This window comes from Furipterus horrens, unplaced genomic scaffold (assembly GCF_987537825.1).
Source record: "Furipterus horrens unplaced genomic scaffold, mFurHor1.1.pri manual_scaffold_3, whole genome shotgun sequence".
NCBI lineage: Eukaryota > Metazoa > Chordata > Mammalia > Chiroptera > Furipteridae > Furipterus > Furipterus horrens.
The window spans coordinates 52,827,357-52,849,102 of NW_028327173.1; the positions used below are offsets into that span (position 1 = coordinate 52,827,357).

General features: G+C 36.9%; 1 protein-coding gene and 1 pseudogene across 1 annotated transcript in view; both read right to left on the minus strand.

Moving 5' to 3' along the window:
* Nucleotides 1–21,746, minus strand: part of NEGR1 (neuronal growth regulator 1) — an 857,364-nt gene that overhangs the window by 744,391 nt on the left and 91,227 nt on the right. The window lies entirely within an intron of this gene.
* Nucleotides 11,734–11,909, minus strand: LOC150015095 (U2 spliceosomal RNA; annotated as a pseudogene).

Here is a 21,746-nt window from a genome sequence, read left to right on the forward strand (position 1 = left end):
GAAAAACCTAAAAGCATAGCCTTCTCTAAAGACTATGTCTGCCATTGATTAGTAGTTTACCTTTTTCTTGATTTTATTTGTATGCACTCTGTGATTTTTAGAAACTAACGGATATACTTGGAATTTATTAAAATGTTCATATTCATTAAAATAAAGATTATATTTGTTTAAAAAAAAACAAACAAACAAACAAACAAACAAAAACCTCCAAAACCAGCACAAGTAGCAGTCATCTGCATAATGTTTTGTGCCTCATGCTGGGTAGCTCCAGGCAGAACACAGGTCGGGGCTGACCTTGGCCTGAACCACCAGGGAAACCCCAGAGCTTGCACACCCAGTGGACAGCTACAGACCATGTCAGAGCACCACTACCATGCCCCTGTGCAGTGATCCTCCACAGTGGGAGGAGGTTGGTGGTCAATGTCACAACTACTCCCCGTTGCTGAATGGTCTGGGTAAATCTCTCCCATGGATTTGCTAAGAGCAATCAAGTTCAGCTACGAGAGAGTGCACTTTGAGTAGCAAGCTTTCATGTTAGGGAAGACTGTGCCTCTAGACCCTACAGGACACCTACTATATTAGGCCACACTACCAAGACATGGAATCAAAGCAGCTCTGACAAGAATATGGAGGATGCCAAACAAGGAGACAAGGAAACATGGCCCAAATGAAAGAACAGATCAAAACTCCTGTAAAAAGAACTAAACAAGATGGAAATAAGCAATCTATCAGATGCAGAGATAAAAATAATGGTTGTAAGGATGCTCAAGGAACTGTGAGAAAATCAACAACATATAAAAGATCTAGTCAGAAATGAAGGATACAGAAATTGAAATAAAAACAATTTATAGGGAATCAACAGTAAAGTGGATGAAGCCAAGAATCAAATAAATGATTTGGAACATAAGGAAGCAAAAAGCAAGCAATCAGAACAAGAAGAAGAAAAAAAAAATAAAATAAAAAAAAATGTGAATAATGTAACCAGCCTCTGAGACAACTTCAAGCCTTCCAGCATTTGTATCATAGTGATGCCAGAAGGAAAAGAGGAAGAGCAAGACATTGGAAATCTATTTAAAAAAGTAATGAAAGGAAACTTTCCTAATTTGGTGAAGAAAATAAGAGATGCAGGTCCAGAAAACACAGAGAGTTCTAAACAAGAGGGATGCAAAGAGGCCCACTCCAAGACACATCATTATTAAAATGCCAAAGGTTAAAGATAAAGAGAGAATCTTAAAAGCAGCAAGAGAAAAACATTAGTTACCTACAGGGGAGTTCCCATTATAGTGTCAGCTGATTTCTCAATAGAAACTTTGCAGACTGGAAGGGATTGGCAAGAAATATTCAAAGTTATAAAAGGCAGAGCCCTACAGACAAGATTGCTCTACCCAACAAAACTATCATTTAGAATCAAAGGTCAGATAAAGAGCTTCCCAGAGAAAAAAATCTAAAGGATTTCATCATCACCAAATCATTACTATATGAAATGTTAATGGGAATTATTTAAGAAAAAGATCAAAACTGTGAACAATAAAATGGCAAAAAATACATATCTATCAACAATTGACTCTAAAAAATAAATTAAGCAAACAAGAACAGAGACAGAATCATGAGTACAGAGAGCATTTTGATATCTGCCAGATGGGAGGAGTGTGTGGGGGAAATGGATGAGAAAGTGAGGGGATTACGAGGTACAAATAGGTAGTTACAGAATAACCATGGGGATGTAAGGTAGAATATAGGAAATGGAGTAGCCAAAGAACTTGTATGCATGACCCATGGACATCAACTAATGGGGGAGGGGAGCTGGGTGGAGAAGGGCAAAGGTGAAAAAATTGGGACAACTAGAATAGCATAATCAATAAAATATAATTAAAAAATAAAATATCAGAGAAATATTTTATTAAGATAAAAAAATACCCTAAAGAATAGTGATCAGAGGTTTGCACAATGGTTCTCTGATTATTAATTTTTTGGTACGTGAACACTTGATTCTAACTATATATATTTACTCATTTTTAATTAATATTTAATATGTACCATTTTTTAAGCATTATGTTAGACAATAAAGTTATAATGGTTACCAAAACAAAGGAGATACTCCTGAAAGAATTTACAGCTCAGTGGGTTTTTGGACAAATAAATAGGAAATAATAACACAGTACATAAAGCTATATATAAACACATACACCATACATACACATATATACTCAGATATGTGTGATACTTTATGTTAAAATATGGAAAAAACTTTGTAGTTAACGTTCAACATTTTAAAATATTCATTATTATTATTACCACTATACAAAGTATAGTTGAAGTTTCAGTCAATACAATAAAACTTAAGAGTCAAATGGGAGAAGCCCTGGCTGCTGTGGCTCAGTGGATTGAGCATCGGCCTGTGAGCCAAGCGTCGCTGGTTCAATTCCCATTCATGGCACATGACTAGGTTGCACGTCAGGTCCCCAGTTGGGGGTGCAAGTGAGAGGAAACCACACAGTGATATTTCTCTCCCTCTCTTTCTCCTTTCCCCTCCCTCTAAAAATAAAATAAACAAATAAATTATTATTTTTTAAAGAATCAAATGGGAGGTATAATAATTACAAAAGAAAAATAAACACTATTGCCACATCTTAGATAATATTGAAAAATGTTACTGTGATCTCAGAAAGTGTTGATTTCTTTAAAAAGAAAAACTGTCAAATCATAAAAATATTATGAAGTTACATTACAACACAGCATTATATAACAACAACAAAAAAAGGTTAATTCATTGGTAAGATAATAATCCCAAGGATGCATACACTTAATAAAATAATTTTATACGCAAAAATTTATAGAACCAGAAGAAAATGTATATAGTAATCACCAAAATAGGAGGTGTCAATGTGCTTCTTCCAATACTTATACATCATGTTAAAAAAGCAATACAGATATACACAATTTAGTAACATAATAACATAGGTTTAATGGACATATATGAATCAGATAGAGCATGCCCATCCTTCTCAAGCTTATATATGACAACTTCAAAAAAGTCCACATACTAGGAATGAAGCATAGAACTGATCTAAAGAAATGACAAATAATTATGTTCTGTAACCATAATTTAATTAAATTAAAAAAAATAAAAGAATATTACAATTGTACGATTGGAAATCAATATACATGTGAGCAATGTATAATAAAAAAAATAAACCGTAATGTGATTTTTGAAATATTTAGAATTGTATGATAACAAAAATACTACATATTAAATGTTGGAGAATGAAGTGAAAGCATTACTTAAAGGGACATTCATAACTTTAAATAAATATTTCAGTAAAGAAGAATGACAGACATAAACGTGAATATCCAACTTTAGAAGTGAGAACACATAGTAGCATTTACCTAAGAAAACTAAACAGTCAGAAAAATGAGGCTATAAAGAAATAATTCATGAAATTGGTAACAATGACACAGCAGAATAGATAAATGATGTCAACAGATGTTCTGGAAAAGTGTAAACAGCTTTCCAGATGTGTGGACAGAGGTACTGTAGTAGCTAGAATTGATTTAGCTTGAGAGATTGGTGGATGAATTTACTTGTTTTCAATGTTTGACAAGAGGTGAGCATGTATATATACTAATGAATATGAAGCAATAAATATGAAGCAATAAAGAAGTAGAGGTTCAAGACAGAATTAAACATTTTAAGGAATGACATAGTCATTGAGAAGCAAGGATTTTGTTTCAATCAAATTCACTGACACTGAAACTCAGGACCCAAATAATATTTTCTTATCTTCAGTCCATGATCAGTTCATTGCTGTTGAAGCCAATCTTTCCAGAGCCTTACACATAATGCATTTCTGTCATCAAGTTAGCTCAGAAAGCTGTTTCCTTCAAGTCTAAATGAGGTTATTTTAATTTCTAAAGCAGGGGCATGACAAATATCTTCCTACCAGAGAAGATTACAGGAATGCCCAACTCAAGGAGAAACTCACCAAATCTGAAATATTTTGCACTGGTTCAAACATTAACAGAATGCCAGAAATTGGGAACCTCAGGAAAGTTTTTCTTCACTCAGAATATAAATGTACATATAGAGCTTCATAATGATATCTCAGAGTTATATCCTAAGATTGTACATAACATTAGGGTAGTATCTTTTGCACATGATTCACAGGGAAAATCTAAGCCCTGCTGTTTTGAAAGTTATTAGATGTCCACAGGTCACTGGGTACATTAATACATTAATAAATTATCCTTCAGAGTGAATGTCAGCATGCCATATTTCAACAGAATAGATGGAAGATGAGACTATTCTTAGAGGAATGGCTATAATTTTATTATTTGAATATAATACAAATAAAACATAACATAAATAATAATAAATATTAGGGAAGAACACTGAAAATTTGTCCCCTAAGGAAAAAATAAAACATGGTATAAAATAACAATGCTTATATAAACTTTGTAGTTCTTTAATTTTATTACTTTAACTTTACTTTTTCTTCAATTAAAATAGTTTCATAATGTACAAGAAATTCATACATCTTAATTATGCCATGAGTACTTTCTAATTGTTCTAACCTTTTCATCATTGATGAAACAACCACTATGACTCTTATTCCAGCAGCGCTTCCCAGAGCATCTTTAGTAATAAAAATGCTCCCTTCAAATGTTAGCAGTTAAAGGACACTGAAAATTTAACTCTCAAGTTCAGCGGAAAATGACCATCCTTTGTAATATTTCCAAATCACAATTTAAGGAAAGAAATATCATAAGCAGATAAATCACGTACCTGGTGGCCTAGACAATTATCCTAACGACCATCAGATTTCCATATTGAAATCATTAACAGTTTAGCAGGAACAGTATTCTTTATAGTTAGTCATTTTATCATAACTCAAATTCTTAAAAATTGATAACTACATTGTGATTCATAAGATTTGAGTATTTTCATCTACTAAGATTATTAATTGAAAATAAAATATTTATTTTAATTCTCCTATAATTTTGTTATTTTATTTGTAAGTATATTTTATTGATTGCCCTGGCTGGTTTAGCTCAGTGGATTGAGCGTCGGCCTGCGAGCTAAGTGTCGCTGGTTCGATCTTCCAGTCAGGGTACATCAGAGAAGGAAAACTCTGACTCCAAAAAACCTCCGCTGCCTTGCGGCATACCTCTTCAGGGGAAAGGCTAAGGGAGTAAACCCCGACAGAAAATCCGGAGCCGGAGTCCCTAAGGCGGTTTGACGTTGTAGTCAACACCGGCAACTCCTGCGGCGCACCTGAACCCAAGCTGTATCGACTCCGTCTTTCCCTTGGACCCTTCAGCTGCGAAGAGAGGGGGGGTCTGCTGCATGGGCAACAGCAGACCCTCCATATTACCCTGCCCAGGCTCTGTAGCTTCAGCGTCATTGCAAGATGTCGATTCAACACGGGAGGAGACAGATACCATGTCACTCCCGAGTCGGACTGCACAGCCATTCTTGGCGGTGCAGATAGACTCTGAAGAAGCTACACCATCGTCTCTCAAGACGGACGGCTGCCGACGATTTTATTGATTATGTTGTTACAGTAGTCCCAATTTTTTCCGCTTTGCTCTCCTCTGCCTAGTAACCCTTTTCCCTCCAGCAATTCCACGCCCCCTTAGTTCATATCCATGGGTCATGCATATAAGTTCTTTGGCTTCACCTTTTCCTATATTATTCTTAACATCCCCTGTCTACTTTGTACCAACTAATTATGCTTCTTAGTCCCTGCACCATTTCCCCATTTCACCCCCTCCCCACTCCCAACTGATAATCCTCCAAATGATCCCCATACTTATGATTCTGTTCCTATTCTGGTTTGCTTAGGTGGATTTTATTTTTATTTTTTAGATTCAGTTGTTGATACTTGTGAGTTTGTTGTCATTTTAATGTTCATAGTTTTGATCTTCTTTTTCTTAACTAAGTTCCTTTGACATTTCATGCAATAATGGCTTGGTGATGATGAGTTCCTTTAGCTTCACCTTGTCTGGGAAGCACTTCATCTGCCCTTCCATTCCAAATGATAGCTTTGCTTGATAGAGTAATCCTGATTGCAGGTTGCCTTTCATCACATTGAATACTACTTGCCAGTCCCTTCCTGCCTGCAAAGTGTCCTCTGAGAAATCAGCTAATAGTCCTATAGGCACACCCCTGTAGGCAACTCTCCAGCTCTCTCTTGCTGCCCCCAGGACTCTGTCTTTATCTTTCACCTTTGGCATCTCAGTCATGATGTGTCCAGGTTTTGTCCTCTCTGAATCCAGCTTGCCTGGGATCCTCTGTATTCCCAGACCTGTATGTTCATCTCCTTCGCAAAATTAGGGAAGTTTTCCTCATTTTTTTCAATTCTTGCTTCCTCATTCTTCATTGGTTGACTTTTTTTTCTTCCTTATGTTCCAAATCACTGATTTGAACTCCGGTTTTCTTCCCTTCACCATTGGTTTTGTGTGGATTTTCCTTTGTTTCACATAGCATAGCCTTCACTTCTTCTCTTACACATTTGCCATACTCAAGCATATCTGTCAAGCCTGTGAGCATCTTCATCACCAGTGTTTTGAATTCTACATCTGTCAGGTTGTCTAAATCCTCATCAGTTAGGTTGGCTATCTCCTCGTCACGGAGTCCTCCCACTGGAACCTTGATCTGGTCTAAATCCTCATCAGTTAGGTTGGCTATCTCCTCGTCACGGAGTCCTCCCACTGGAACCTTGATCTGTTTCTCCTTTTGGGCCATACTTCTCTGTCTCCTCATTGTGACAGCCTCCTATGTTTGTTTGCCTCCACATCCCAGGTAGAGCTGTCACTCCTGTTACATTGTAAGGGGTGGAGCTTTAGGGATTCGTCAGTATGGGGCAACCTGTTTCACCACTTTGTGGCACTGTATGTGGGGGAGGGGTCCGAGAGGGAACAATGCTGTCTGCCCAGCACTCACCCCTTTTCCAGGCACTTCTCCCACTTCTGCACTCGAATGGTGCCTCTCTAGCTGCTGCCTGGTTGTTGTTCCCAGAGTGGCTGCATCTGCGGACGTTCTAGGACCATGGGGCCCTTTAAACAAGCGAACTCTGCTGACACTGGCAGTTTCTACTTCTCCCCAACCCCCACTGGTCTGCACAGTCAGAAGCAATGAGGCTTGATTTTCCCCTGTGCTGGGACCGTGGGCTGCAAGGTCCAGTGAGGAGCTGGAAACACTCCCCAGGTGTCCCTCCTGACTTTTTAAAATGTGTGACTGTGCTTTCTGCCAGCCCGTCTTTGCTGCCACTGCTGCCACCACTACACAGCATCCTCTCTGCCCCGGCTCCACCCCTCCTACCTGTTTGGATGAGTATTTCTTTATATATTTGTTTGCTGGACTTCTATGTACTTTTATTTTTTGAAATTTCTGGTTGTTTCTAGTTTTGAGGTAGTTGTATTCCTTCTTAGTTGTGGAGGGAGATGCAGGGTATCTGTCTACATCTCCATCTTGGCTGGAAGTCTCTATTCTCCTATAATTTTAACATATTTGCTGAGCCAGTAATAATTTATTTTAGTATTCATATAGCCAGTTTAGGCTTTCGGGTTCTTTATAGTCAGAATACTGTGTTGAAATAAAAGCATAGAACTTGGATAAATTATTTATCAAATCTGAAACTCAGAGTCCTTACCTGTAAAATGAGAATATTAACAAGTATTTTATAGACACTGTTAAGATAATGAAAGTAATGTAACATTGATGCCTGATACATAGAAAATATTCAATAGTGTGCATCTATTAATATGAAACATCAAACATTAAATTACTTTTGATATTTCTCTATTTCCCATTTTACTTCTTCTAGCTATTCCTGGCCATTGTGATATCCCTTGGACAATTAACTATAGAGTTCTCGTGCCCGGCCCCTCCAAAAAATACAATGGGGATACAGGGACTAAATAACATTTACAAATATATTTTAAATACCTATTTTATGTCAAGCTTATAGTGCTAATTGTTATCAACACACACACAGTCCTTGACTCTATGGCTCTTACAACTTTAAAAGATAATTATTTTGTTGGTGCTAAGGAATGTTCATATCCTTGTCAAAACAAACCAAGATAACCAAATCAAGCCAAGCCAAAGTAAGGCAATCAAAGTAAAGTGAAAGAAACAAACAGAAAGCCTTTGCAGGTTACTAGGTCTAGATATAAGGGTGGTCCTGTTTATAAAGAAATTTCACACATAAGAAAATTATCTGAACAAACCTTGGAAAAGATCTGCTACCCCCATAAGAAGATAACATAAACCTTCTGGGAGAAAGGTATGATACTGTAGTTTTATGAATTAACATACAATTTTTTTGGTTGACTAATAAGTTCATTTGCTTTTTATTTTTTCCCCATAAGATGTCTCTAACAGTGATTAGTTGTCTTTAACTTCATTGGAAACAATTTTGTTAGATTGTATTGTAATAGTTGTCAAATCAGAGTGTGTTAAAAAAAATCTTATCAAAATTGGTGAATTTTTGTGTAGCCATTTTAATATTGAAGAGGGAAAAAAATAAGCAACATTTTTGGCATATTATTATTGCAATGAAGGTAAAAATGTAAATGAAATGCAAAAAAAAAAAGATTTGTGTAGTGTATGGAGAAGGTGCTGTGACTCATCAAACATGTCAAAAGTGGTTTACGAAGCTTTGTGCTGGAGATTTCTAGCTAAATCATGCTCCACAGCCAGACAGAAAAGTTGAAGTATCAACTTCTAGTGATGAAATTGAGATATCAATTGATAATCAATGTTATACCATATGGGAGGTAGCCAAAATACTCAAAATATCAAAATGAATAGTCATTGGTGAAAATAAAAAATGTGTCTTTTATTTTATGGAAAAAAAGATGGATTTTGGCCAACTTAATAAAAACTTTCATGTGTTATGTATTCTGACTTTACCTGTTTCAGTTTTCTTTTTCATATTTACTGTTATATTATGAACAATATTTCAGATCCTGTAGTAAATATCCAATTGATATAAAATCATTTTTCAGCACTTAGCAATATATTGGGGCTTTGGGAACAAAAAGTTATCTAACAACTTTCTTTTGAGGTTTCAAAGGAATTACTCAACATAGGTGTTAAATAAAAACAAAAGCCATTATTAGTGCAAGCAATGGAAAATATAATCTCATTCCTTTTATATAAATTGTTTTACCTTTCAAATGGACTTGCTATTAAGTAAAATAGTCTTCCTTTCCCACAGTGAAAGACAGTTTTCTTGACAGATTTGTACCACATCTATGGCAGATTCTACACAGAGACTATTTCTTTAATAACTACAAAAGTTACATTTTTTACTGTTTTTGTCATTGTTGTTATTATTATACATTTTTTTAAACGAAGACACTACAGTGTTTCTGAAATATCCTGCTTTCACTTCATAAATTCCATCTAATATAGACCATTTAGCAGCAGTAATAGACTAGAAAAAAATGAAAAGTTAAAATTTCACAAAAATGAAGACACACAATGACAAACGATTTCCTTTTTTATTCTGAATACAAAAAATATTTTGTCTGATATTGTCTCCTTTTTGAAAATTTGATGAGAACAAATACATTATACATATTATACTTTATGTGATATGATTCTAGATTACTTGTTTTATTCCAAACGGTGTCTCACACTTCCAAACTACAAAGATATTTTCATTCATAAAAATGATAATTTTTGCAAAAACACTAAATACTATTTCAAAACCGAATTTTTAGCATTTTGATTACTTTTGTGACAATGAAGTCCAGATTCTGCATGTTATGACATTCATGTATACTTCTTATACACAGGTACATATGTAAGGTTGTGCTCTTTACACTTACAGAAGGTACACAATTATAAAAGCACTCTTCTTCATGTGAAAAGGGTATTTGTTAAATTTTCAAAACTAGGTTAAACATTCTATCAGATATGATGATGTCAGCTGGGTCACCATAATAAAAACATATCATGTGGCAGCACCACCACATCTCATGTAAAACAACTGCAAGGACTGCCAATCATCAACATGGACATACATGCTATTTGACTCCCTCTGAAGACTTTTCCATTCCCTTTTATAGGTCAAGAACAGAAGCCAACCTGACAAAGCTATCATTATCACAAACCTACTTAAGACCAAAGCCATAGACATGTTACCCTATCTAAGAGGAGAGAAAGTAACCTTGTTCAGAGCAAATATCTGACACTAGTTGCTTGAGAAAATTTCTCATAATTTTACCATATGATCCACACAAGTAAATGGAAGATAGAACACGGGCTCCCTGAAGCCATAGTATAGGCCAACCCATGAAAACGCATGCAGAGATTATGGAGGGAACAAGAATTCTATAAGGTTCCTCCAATAGCACATTTGAAAAGCTCTACACTAGCGCCAGGCATTCTTTGCCACATGAGAGAATGAATGTCTATGTTTTCATCGATGAAAAATGGGCACTTAAAGTCTCTGAGGTGCTGGCCCAGGATCAAAAGACATCCTGAGGAAATATTCTATTAACATCTCTGTACTATTGGCAGGATTTAAAGACGATGTAGTACAGAAAGCAGGATATTCTGCAAAATCTCTTCCCAATTCTGGTGTAGTTCTTGCCCAGCTGCCCAATTGGTAGGCCCAGGCAGCAGGGCCCACTGGGCCACTGACGTCATTGAAGGAGCTAGTGTGGAAAATAGTTTTATACTTTTTATTTGGCACGGTGGTACAGTGACCCAGCTAGTACCATTAGTTTATAGACATCATAGTTAATGAGCCCTGCCCTTTTCTGTTCCATATTCCCCTATAGTTTTTGCCTGTCTGATGCTTTTACTTATAACATTTTTTATTGTAATTTTAAATCAGATAGAACTGAAATAGAGCTATCTCTGCAGAAATGAAAAGAAGGCCCTTTTTCTAGGTCACCACATTCCAGATTGGAGACCATTTGTGCAATAAACTGAGATATTATATAAAATGAATTCTCAAAACTTATCTACATTATATATTAGTTGATCAAGTTTCCCAAGGTCATACTTTGGTTGAGTTTTAAAAATATAATGACCAGAATTGAAATGAAGACAAAGCTTTTTCCCTAAATCGTAAATACTCTGTGGTATGAATTGTCTAAGAATTCAGTTAATAAAAATGAGACCTAAAAGGATCTAATTCAGCATGTTAAACTGAACCTAAAATGAAATCAAACACAGGTAGAACGTCCTTATGAGTCTGACTAATACATCTGCTGAGGCTGCAGGTGGTAAGTACTTTGCTTAGATAATGTGAAATTAGTGTAATAGATCCTAAATGTCTACTAAAGGTGAGACTGAGCATTTTCTTCTGCCTTTCCAAGTTTGATACTTTGGTTTAAAATATCACTTAGGTTATATTCCCAACTGTAAACTCTTATTTCTGGCAGTGAATCAGAGTATTTAAGATTAAGAAGAGTTTTTCTTTCCAATAGTCTCTTCATTTTTCCATAGCTCCTAACTTTCATAAGTGTGAAGAAACACTTATATATATGAAAACAATAGACCAAACCATATAGGTCTTGGTTGATTAAACACAATACCTTGAATATCACTCAGGGGTAAAACAGGCACTGCAAAGCATGAGTGCAATATTGGGTTCACATTTTAAAGTAAATGGATCACTGAATTCTGCACAACACAAAACTTCCCCATGGTCTTCAAGGACAACTCCAAGTATAAAGTAATCCAGGACTACTTCAGTAAGACAAACAATTGCTGGCTAACTTCAAACATTAAATACTGCAAGCAGTGTCACATACCCATGCTCCGCAAATTGAATAATTTGGTCTCAGTGAATTTAAAAAACAAAAGAATGTAGGGCTTTGCTTAAGTATATATACTTAATCAAAAGTATATGAACTTGATCTTAGCCAAAAGGCCAAGAAGCGATTTCACTTAGGTATTATATATTGTAACTTTTTTGGTGCATGATGCCACAGTTTTATTTGACAAAATTTGCTATTAGGTGCTGTGGATATTTTCTAAGAAGTTTTGAATATTTGGGGTTGGGGAAGATTATTTATATTTAAATGAGATACTGTAAGAAAGACACAGATGAGCAAATGCTCAGATATTATGGATGGAAGATTTTTGGCTTTACATTTTATATATTTGAATTAATTTAGCTTTTGAATAAAAACAAACTCAAACTATCCCTACTATCAACTAACCTAATTACGGTGTACTCTAACTTCCAACTTTACTGCCTCTTTGACACTAAAATAATGTGTAATCTTAGTTAAATTCAATAGACTTCATGCAATTTATTTCTAAAATATATATTTTTAGAAACTTGTCTTCATATTTTTTATCGCTATTCATTTTTGAGTGAGTAACCAGTGTTCCTGCAAGCGATGTCTCACTTTCCTGCAAAAGAGAAGTTTGATTTTCAAAAGCTGGCTTAGCTCATTACACAGCAGTACTGAGTGTGAAACTATCAAGGTTTCATTCCTTTTCCTAACTCAAACAGCTGCTACCATCTCTGAAGAAGCAGGTGTTGATGCATGAACAATATTAGCTCTAAAAAGAACAGACTGTTTGGTGATGACTTTTCTCACTGGAATATTATATCAAAATACTTTTAAATTCCTTAAAGTGCCCCAGTGGGAAGGAAAATTAAATTTTAAAAGTCTAAAAACATCTCAGTGGTTTCATTAGCTCTCCTTCCCCTTACAAATCCAATATGCAATTATGAGAACTACAACTTTAAAAAGAATATTACATTTCAGGAATTTTATTTTTCTTATCACTTTACATGAAGATATTTTTTAAATTAAAAAAATCAATTTCAAAAGTAAAAATGCCTCCAAAGCAGCAAATATAAGTCAGATAGTCCAAGCATTAAAATCTAAATTTGGAACATTAAAAATAAACCCAATTTACAATGATATATACATTGATTCTATCATGACACTGAAATTTTGTGTTGTTTTTCTGAGGAGGTCGTTAAAAAATCTTGTAAATAAATGGTGCTTTCTCAAAATGTTAAAAAGTGTCCTTTATGTATCCAAGTTTTCCTTTTGAGGCTAGAGTTTGAGACTACCTGTAGGTAGTATAACACCATATAAAAATGTGCAAGTAGCTGCTGCCTCCTAATGCTAAGGCTTGAATTTTTATTTTTATTTTTGTCAGTCCTTTGGTTCTTAGATAACAAACAAACAAACAAAAACACCCAGTTCAAACTATTATTTAAGGAACTCCATATCAAGAATTTATCCACGTTTCATGGCAGATTGAATTCTCTGAAGAAAAAAAAAAAGAGAACTGCTGTGTTTAGTAACGTAATTAGGTGAATACTTTTATTACATATTTACTGAGCTGTAAATTGTTACCTTGAGCAGTTGTTTCAGGAAATTCAGAGTTAGAATGAAAAGAGTCACTGCCAAAGGGTTCTGCGGCCCTGAGAATTCCTTTACCATATTCTGGAACAGATTTCGAAAAGAGATTGACTTGGAGAGCACAAGGCTCCGTGTTTTGGAAAGAGGCCATTAACTGGGCAGCAAAGAACTTAACCAGGTGGTAGTCATTAGTCTTATTTGAGGAACCTCTCCAACATCCTTTGTGGAAGTTCAGGTCTGGATTCTTAGATATGTGATGAATTGGTATATTTCTAGGTTTGGTAGGTAGCAAGCTGGTCCACAAACCCTAGATTAGTGGATCTCAACCAAGGGTTCTGCCCCAGGGTGGGTATTTGGCAATCTATAGAGACATTTTTTATTGCCCTGACTTGGAAGAATACTAATCACTTTGAGGCCAGGGATGCTGCTAGATGCCCTACTGTACACAGGATAGCCACATATTAAAAGGATATCCAGTCCAAAATGTCAATACCCCAGCTGTCGTGAAACCCAGCCCGAGATGCAGGTCAGGTGTTATGCTGCTCTGTGTTTTGTACTTTCTCTTAAATGTTCTTTAAACTGATGTTAAAAGTTACAGTTTAGGCTTAATTGTGCTGTCAGAAATTATGGAAAAGTTAATAACCACAACTAGTTTTAGACAATTAAACTCAGTTAAACTAATATATACTGAGTGCACGAGAAAATGATAAATAAAGGAAAGACATTGCTCCACTCACTGCCCCATCCAGAGAGACAGTCATCAATGAAAACTGCTATGTCTGGCAAAGCAATGATATCTTGTGTGACAGCAAACACAGCAGCATAGGCAAGAAAATGGGAGTCCAGATCAGAACAACATGAAAAATTTGTTCTTAGAAAAACATGAAATAAGCCCTGGGACACTCCATAAATCACCAGGAGATAATTCGAAGCAGTTAGACCAGTGGAGCCTTGAATACTAATAATTTAGGCACTAAGGGCTATTATGATCTCATTCCATGACCTCATATAATCTGCAAAGACTAGAAGCATTTAAGTGATTTTTCATTCAATAAAAAATACTTATGAACCTATATCTATAATAAGCAATTCCTGAGCCCTAAAAATATAGCAGTTTGAAACAGAAATGTCCTGGAAGGTGATATTAAAAAGCCCTTGAAAGTAACATTAAAAAGCAATTTCAAAATGTAGACCCTATTTAATTAGAATATCATCAATGAAAATATTTTTGGGAGCAGGTACAGTTTTCTAATAAGATAGGAATGCCATGTCTTAGACAATTTTTCATGAATGTTACAGATTATTGATGTTTAGAAAATATAGATTTATATAATCTTTCACTTATTTTCAATTTATGACATAAAACCAGATAATAAGATTGTATAAACACCACTTTTTCTTGGGAACAGGATTAGAACAATTTTACAAGATTCACCGAAAATATCGCAATGTACTTATCATATTCTATCATCGTGTCAACCTAGTTTTACCATGCTGTTCAGTTTACTGGATATTTCTTTTACAATCAATATATGAAGATAATTACAGATATTGAACAATCATTACATCGTCATTTAATCCCTGTAACAGATACTATTATTTTTCCTGCTTTACATATCAGAAAAAACTCAGCATATATAACTTGCCTTAGGTCATCTTCTAGTAATTTATGAGGCCCAGGCCCTACCTTAGCCTGAAGAGCCTCTACTGCTAACCTGTGACATAAAGTGAAACATTAGCCTTTGTTTAATAACTATATGCTTTAAAAATGTTCTTGTCAATTTCTATGCTAATTTTTCTTTTACTTGCTTTCCTTCTACCATTCCCATGCCACAAAATACAAACATGAATAAAAAGAAAGGCTACTAAAAACAGTCAAGTTAGAAGCCTGAAGACCACATAAACCAAATGGAAATATGAGGATGTCTTTTTAGGATAATTTTGTTTCTAAGCTAGGATTCAGGTAGTTACATCATTTTGTCTGATTTATAAAATATAAAATACTTCATAAAATCCAAGTCAAAACTTCTCAAAATGAATTTTTGTCCTTCTCTTAAAAATGTCAAGGCAAATAATACACCATACTAATTGACTCAAACATGTACTATTTTTTCAGTTCTTAACATAAAAAAAGTATAAATAGAGTGTGCTGTTTGATTATTGCTCTGTGAGTAATATTTCCTACTAGGAATTTTTGAAAAATAAACAATTACAAAGGCAAAATAACAGCACCATGGACAGTGAATATATTCTTATAATACAAGTTTATGCTTGGCATTCGGAGATATCACTGGAGTAAATACTCATAGGACATGAAGAGTATAAAATAATTGTAACTTATATAAATCTTCAGGCAAGCATTTTTTAAAATAAATAAAAATAAAACCATTAAAAACCAGAAACCAAAAGGGCAGATGTGAGGGTAGGCTGCCGTTAGGTTCAACAAGTGTGCAGACCACTGACCTAAGGGCGCTTTGAGCCTTGCATGGAGCCTATGATTTCCCTCAAGCTACAGCTTACTTTTTATTGAATTGCTGCCCTGACATCCTAAAGAACCATTTTAAAGACCTGATGGATTTCTGTAAGAATATAGCTTACATTAAGAATGTAACTCGATCTCAGTGAGCAGCTGGACACTGGCAGGAGTCGAGCCTTGGCACTGCTGCATTAGAGAAAAACCATCTGGAAACAACCTGTTTAGTGAAGATAGTGAAAGAAGAAAAAGGGACGAAACGGGATTCCTAACTGGGGTGGCTGCCCGAGCCGTGGCTGAAAGGACACAAAGGCTTTTTGGGGACAACAGGCTTCCCCAGAGGGAAGTCAGGAGGAAAGCAGATCTCTGCCGGCCGGCAGAGACAGGACTCGACCAGGTGGTATAGGCGCTGAAAGACGGGAGACAGCGTGCTGCTGAACAAGTGAAATCGTGATTTTTTTCTTTATATTTTTCTCTTGTGAACTACGGAGAGGGGGGAAAGTTTGGGGGTGAAAGTACATTCTTGAGGAGCGCAGGCACAGAGGTGCACGCGCTCACTCCCCAACCTTCCCCTTGGGTCGCGGGCGCTCATAGGAAAGTGCCATCATTCACTGGCCCAGGTGCACAGGGCCGAGAGTCCAGGGGCCCCTCGGACACACCACAACAGACATAAGGTCAGTGCCCAAATGGTCGCAGGGAGGGACCTCTGGATACACAGAAGACTGTGCACAGTTGCCCCTGGCCAGCTCCAGTGGGAGCCAGGCCTGAGTGCCAGGCCGGAATGCAGAGCATTCTCTTGGGCTTGGCGGGTACCCGCCCAGGCGGGTGCCAGAACGGTGGGTGGCTGTGGCGCCGGAACAGCAGGCAGCAGCGACTCAAAGACACTCACCCGGAGTGCAGCATGGAGGCTAGCTCTCCAGCTGCCTTGGGCAAGCAGGGGCGTGCGAGTGCCAAAATACCTCGCTGACATCAATAGGCACCAACCGCTCACTTCCACTGTACACGATTGTATAGGGTCCAGCACTGTCAGGCGAGAGACCATCTCCTGCATCACAGTCCGGCAGACCTGAGGATAACTCCCTGGCCACCTTGGGAAACTCCCGGAGCGCTACAGGACAGGCCTGAGGCGGGCTCTCAGGCCACCTTACCCGCTCACAGCCGTGCCAGCAAGGACACCTTGGCTAGCTCCAACAGACACTGAAGGAGAGCGCAGTGTGGGGGCCCACTGCTGCAAGGAACAGGAACCTCTGACCCACCTCATTAGACCAGCTGTGGATACAGAAAAACAAGACAACACACAAAGGCTGAAGTGACATCTCCACAAAAGAATTCAAGATAAAGTGGATAGAGTGACTCTCAATCAACTAGCCAGAAGAAAGATTCTAACAAAAAGCATCTGAAATATAACCAAACAGCATAAACAAACGATATAAAAGTTACCCCAAGAACATCAGGCTCAGGAGATCAAAGAGACTGCACCACTGAAACCCCCAGATCTACCATAAAGAATCTCATACCACAAAGGTGGGAAGGCAAAGCAGACAAATCCAAATAACAAAAACAAACAAGAAGAATCCAACATGGTAAGATGCAGAAACAACCTCTCAATGAAAAGAAAAGAGGAATCCCCAGAAAGAGAGGTAGATGGAATAGACATAGCCCAAATGTCAGACACAGAATTCAAAACAATGGTGGTGAAGAAGCTCAATATGCTCAAAAACCTCAGAAACAACTATGACAACCTCTAAGGAAGTTACCAACAGCTCCAAGAAAATTACAGGGAACTTGCAGAGAACTACACCAGCATAAAAAAAGACATAGAAACTATCAACAAGAACCAGGAAAAAATGAAGAATGCAATCTCTGAACTGAAAAACACAGTAGAATCAGTCAAAAGCAGACTAAATGAAGCTGAGGATCATATTAGTGAGTTAGAGTATAATGTAGGAAATAATTCTCAAACGATACAGCAAAATGAAAAAAGATTGAAAAAATATGAACAAGATGTAAGGGAATTACAGGATAGCATTAGAAAAAATAATTTAAGGATCATCGGAATACGAGAGGGGGAAGAAAAGGAGCATGGAATTGAAAATCTGATAGGAGAAATAGAGACAGAAAATTTTCCGAACCTGATGAGAGAAAAAGCTATGCAAGTCCAAGAAGCACTGAGAGTTCCAATCAAGAGGAACCCCCAAAAACCCACTCCAAGGCACATCATAGTTAAAATGGCAACATTCCAAGACAAAGAGAGAATCCTAAAAGCAGCAAGAGAAAAAAAGCAAATAACTTACAAGGGAGCTCCGATAAGGTTATCGACCGATTTCTCAACAGAAACATTACAAGCCAGAAGGGAATGGTCAAAAATATTTCAAGCAATGAAAAACAAAGGCCTACAACCAAGAATACTCTACCCAGCAAGGCTCTCATTCAAAATAGAAGGTGAAATAAGGAGTTTCTCAGACAAAGGAAGATTAAAAGAATACATCTCCACCAAACCAGCATTGCAAGAGACGCTAAAGGGAATATTCTAAGAAAAAAAGAAGAGAAAAAACAAAAAAAAAAAAGAGTAGAGGAACAGAGATACAAAAGGGAAATGAATAAATACATGTCAATAATAACCTCAAATGTAAATGGATTAAATGCTCCCATTAAAAGACATAGGGTAACGGAATGGATAAGAAAACAGGACCCACATATTTGCTGTCTACAAGAAACACACCTCAAAACAAAAGATTTACATAGACTAAAAGTAAAGGGATATAAAAAAATATTCCAAGGAAATGGACCTGAAAAAAAAGCTGGGGTAGCAATCCTCATATCAGGCAAAACGGATTTCAAAGCAAGGGCAATAAAAAGAGACAAAGAAGGACATTTCATAATACTTAAAGGAACAATTCACCAGGAAGATATAACACTGATAAACATATATGCACCCAACATAGGAGCACCCAAATACATAAAGCAAATACTAGAAGACCACAAGAAGGATATCAACAACAACACACTCATAGTAGGGGACTTCAACACTCCATTATCAACAATAGACAAGATCATCCAAGCAAAGAAACACCAAAGATATACAGGCATTGAACAACACACTAAACCACATGGACTTAACTGATATATATAGAACTTTTCACCCCAAAGAAGCAAAGTATACATTCTTTTCAAAGGCACATGGGACATTTTCAAAGATAGACCACATAATAGGACACAAAACAAGCCTCAACAAATTCAAGAAAATTGAAATCATATCAAGCATCTTTTCAGACCACAGTGCCTTGAAACTAAAAATCAACTTCAGGGAAAAAAATCAAAGACATACAAACTCATGGAGAATGAATAACACGCTATTAAATAATGAATGGGTTAACAATGACATCAAAAAAGAAATCAAGAAATTTCTAGAAACTAATGACAATGAACACACAACAGCCTAAAACCTATCGGTCGGTCGGCAGCCGTCCGTCTCGAGAGATGATGGTGTAGCTTCTTAAGTGTCTGTCTGCACCGCCGAGAATGGTTGTGCAGTCCGACTCGGGAGTGACACGGTATCTGTCTCCTCCCGTGTTGAATCGACATCTTACGATGACGCTGGAGTGTCCTCTCCAGTGAAGCTGAAGCTACAGAGCCTCGAGAAACGATGGTGTAGCTTCTTAAGAGTCTATCTGCACCGCCGAGAATGGCTGTGCAGTCCGACTCGGGAGTGACACGGTATCTGTCTCCTCCCGTGTTGAATCGACATCTTGCGATGACGCTGGAGTGTCCTCTCCAGTGAAGCTGAAGCTACACAGCCTGGGCAGGGTGATATGGAGGGTCTGCTGTTGCCCATGCAGCAGACCCCCCCTCTCTTCGCAGCTGAAGGGTCCAAGGGAAAGATGGAGTTAATACAGCTTGGCTTCAGGTGCGCCGCAGGAGTTGCCAGTGTTGACTACAACGTCAAACCGCCTTAGGGACTCCGGCTCCCGATTTTCTGTCGGGGTTTACTCCCTTAGCCTTTCCCCTGAAGAGGTATGCCGCAAGGCAGCGGAGGTTTTTTGGAATCAGAGTTTTCCTTCTCTGATGTGCCCTGACTGGAAGATTGAACCAGCGACACTTAGCTCGCAGGCCGACGCTCAATCCACTGAGCCAAACCAGCCAGGGGAAAACCTATAGGACACAGCAAAAGCAGTCCTAAGAGGGAAGTTCATAGCAATACAGGCATATCTGAAAAGACTAGAAGAATCTCAAATAAAAAATCTAACCCTAAAGCTACAAAAACTAGAACAACAACAACAAACAAAGCCTAGGGCAAAAAGAAGAAAGGAAATCATCAAGATCAAAACAGAATTAAACAACATAGAAACTAAACGAACAATCCAAAATATCAACAAAACTAGGAGCTGGTTTTTTGAAAAAATAAACAAAATTGACAAGCCTCTAGCCAGGCTCATCAAGAAAAAAAGAGAGACGACCCAAATAAACAAAATCAGAAATGAAAGAGGAGAAATCACGACTGATACCACAGAAATACAAATGATAGTTAGAAATTACTACAGACAACTGTATGGCAAGAAATTTGACAATCTAGAACAAATGGACAAATTTCTAGAAACATACAACCTTCCAAAACTGAATCAAGAAGAAGTGGAAAGTCTCAACAGACCAGTAACAAAGAAGGAAATTGAAACAGTAATCAAAAATCTCCCTGCACACAAAAGCCCCGGACCGGATGGCTTAAGACGAATTTTACAAAACATTTAGGGAAGAACTAACTCCTACTCTCCACAAACTATTCCAAAAAATCCAAGAAGAGGGTAAAATCCCAAACCCTTTCTATGAAGCCAGTATTACCCTAATCCCAAAACCAGGTCAAGACACAGTAAAGAAAGAAAACTACAGGCTAATATCACTGATTAACATAGATACTAAAATCCTCAATGAAATTTTGGCAAACAGGATCCAGCAATACATCAAAAAGATCATACACCATGATCAAGTGGGATTCATCCAAGGGATGCAAGGATGGTTTAATATTTGCAAATCAATAAATATAATACATCACCTAAACAAAATGAAAGACAAAAATCACATGATCATATCTATAGATGCAGAAAAAGCATTTGATAAAGTACAACACTCATTTATGATGAAAACACTCAGCAAAATGGGAATAGAGGGAGCATACCTTAACATAATTAAGGCTATGTATGAGAAGCCTGAAGCCAACATCATACTCAATGGACAAAAACTGAAAGCATTCCCCCTGAAATCAGGAACTAGACAAGGCTGTCCACTCTCCCCACTTCTATTCAACATAGTGTTGGAAGTCCTAGCCACAGCAATCAGACAAGACAAAGAAATAAAAGGAATCCAAATTGGGAAAGAAGAAGTAAAACTATCACTATTTGCAGACGACATGATAGTATACCTAGAAAACCCTATAAACTCCACTAAAAGACTACTCGATATAATAAGTGAATTTGGCAAAATAGCAGGGTACAAAATAAATATACAGAAATCTAAGGCATTTCTGTACACCAACAATAAAAAATCAGAGACAGAGGCAAAAAAGAAAATACCATTTACTACAGCAACAAGAAAAATAAAGTACCTAGAAATAAACTTAACCAAAGAGACAAAAGACCTGTACACTGAAAATTATGCAACATTGAAGAAAGAAATTAAGGAAGATACAAATAAATGGAAGCAAATACCATGTTCTTGGATGGGAAGAATCAACATCATCAAAATGGCCATACTACCTGAAGCAATTTACAGATTCAATGCAATCCCTATTAAAATACCAATGACATATTTCACTGACCTAGAACAAATCCTCCAAAAATTCACATGGAACCAAAAAAGACCCCGAATAGCAAAAGCAATCTTGAAACAGAAGAACACAGCAGGAGGAATCACGATACCAGACATC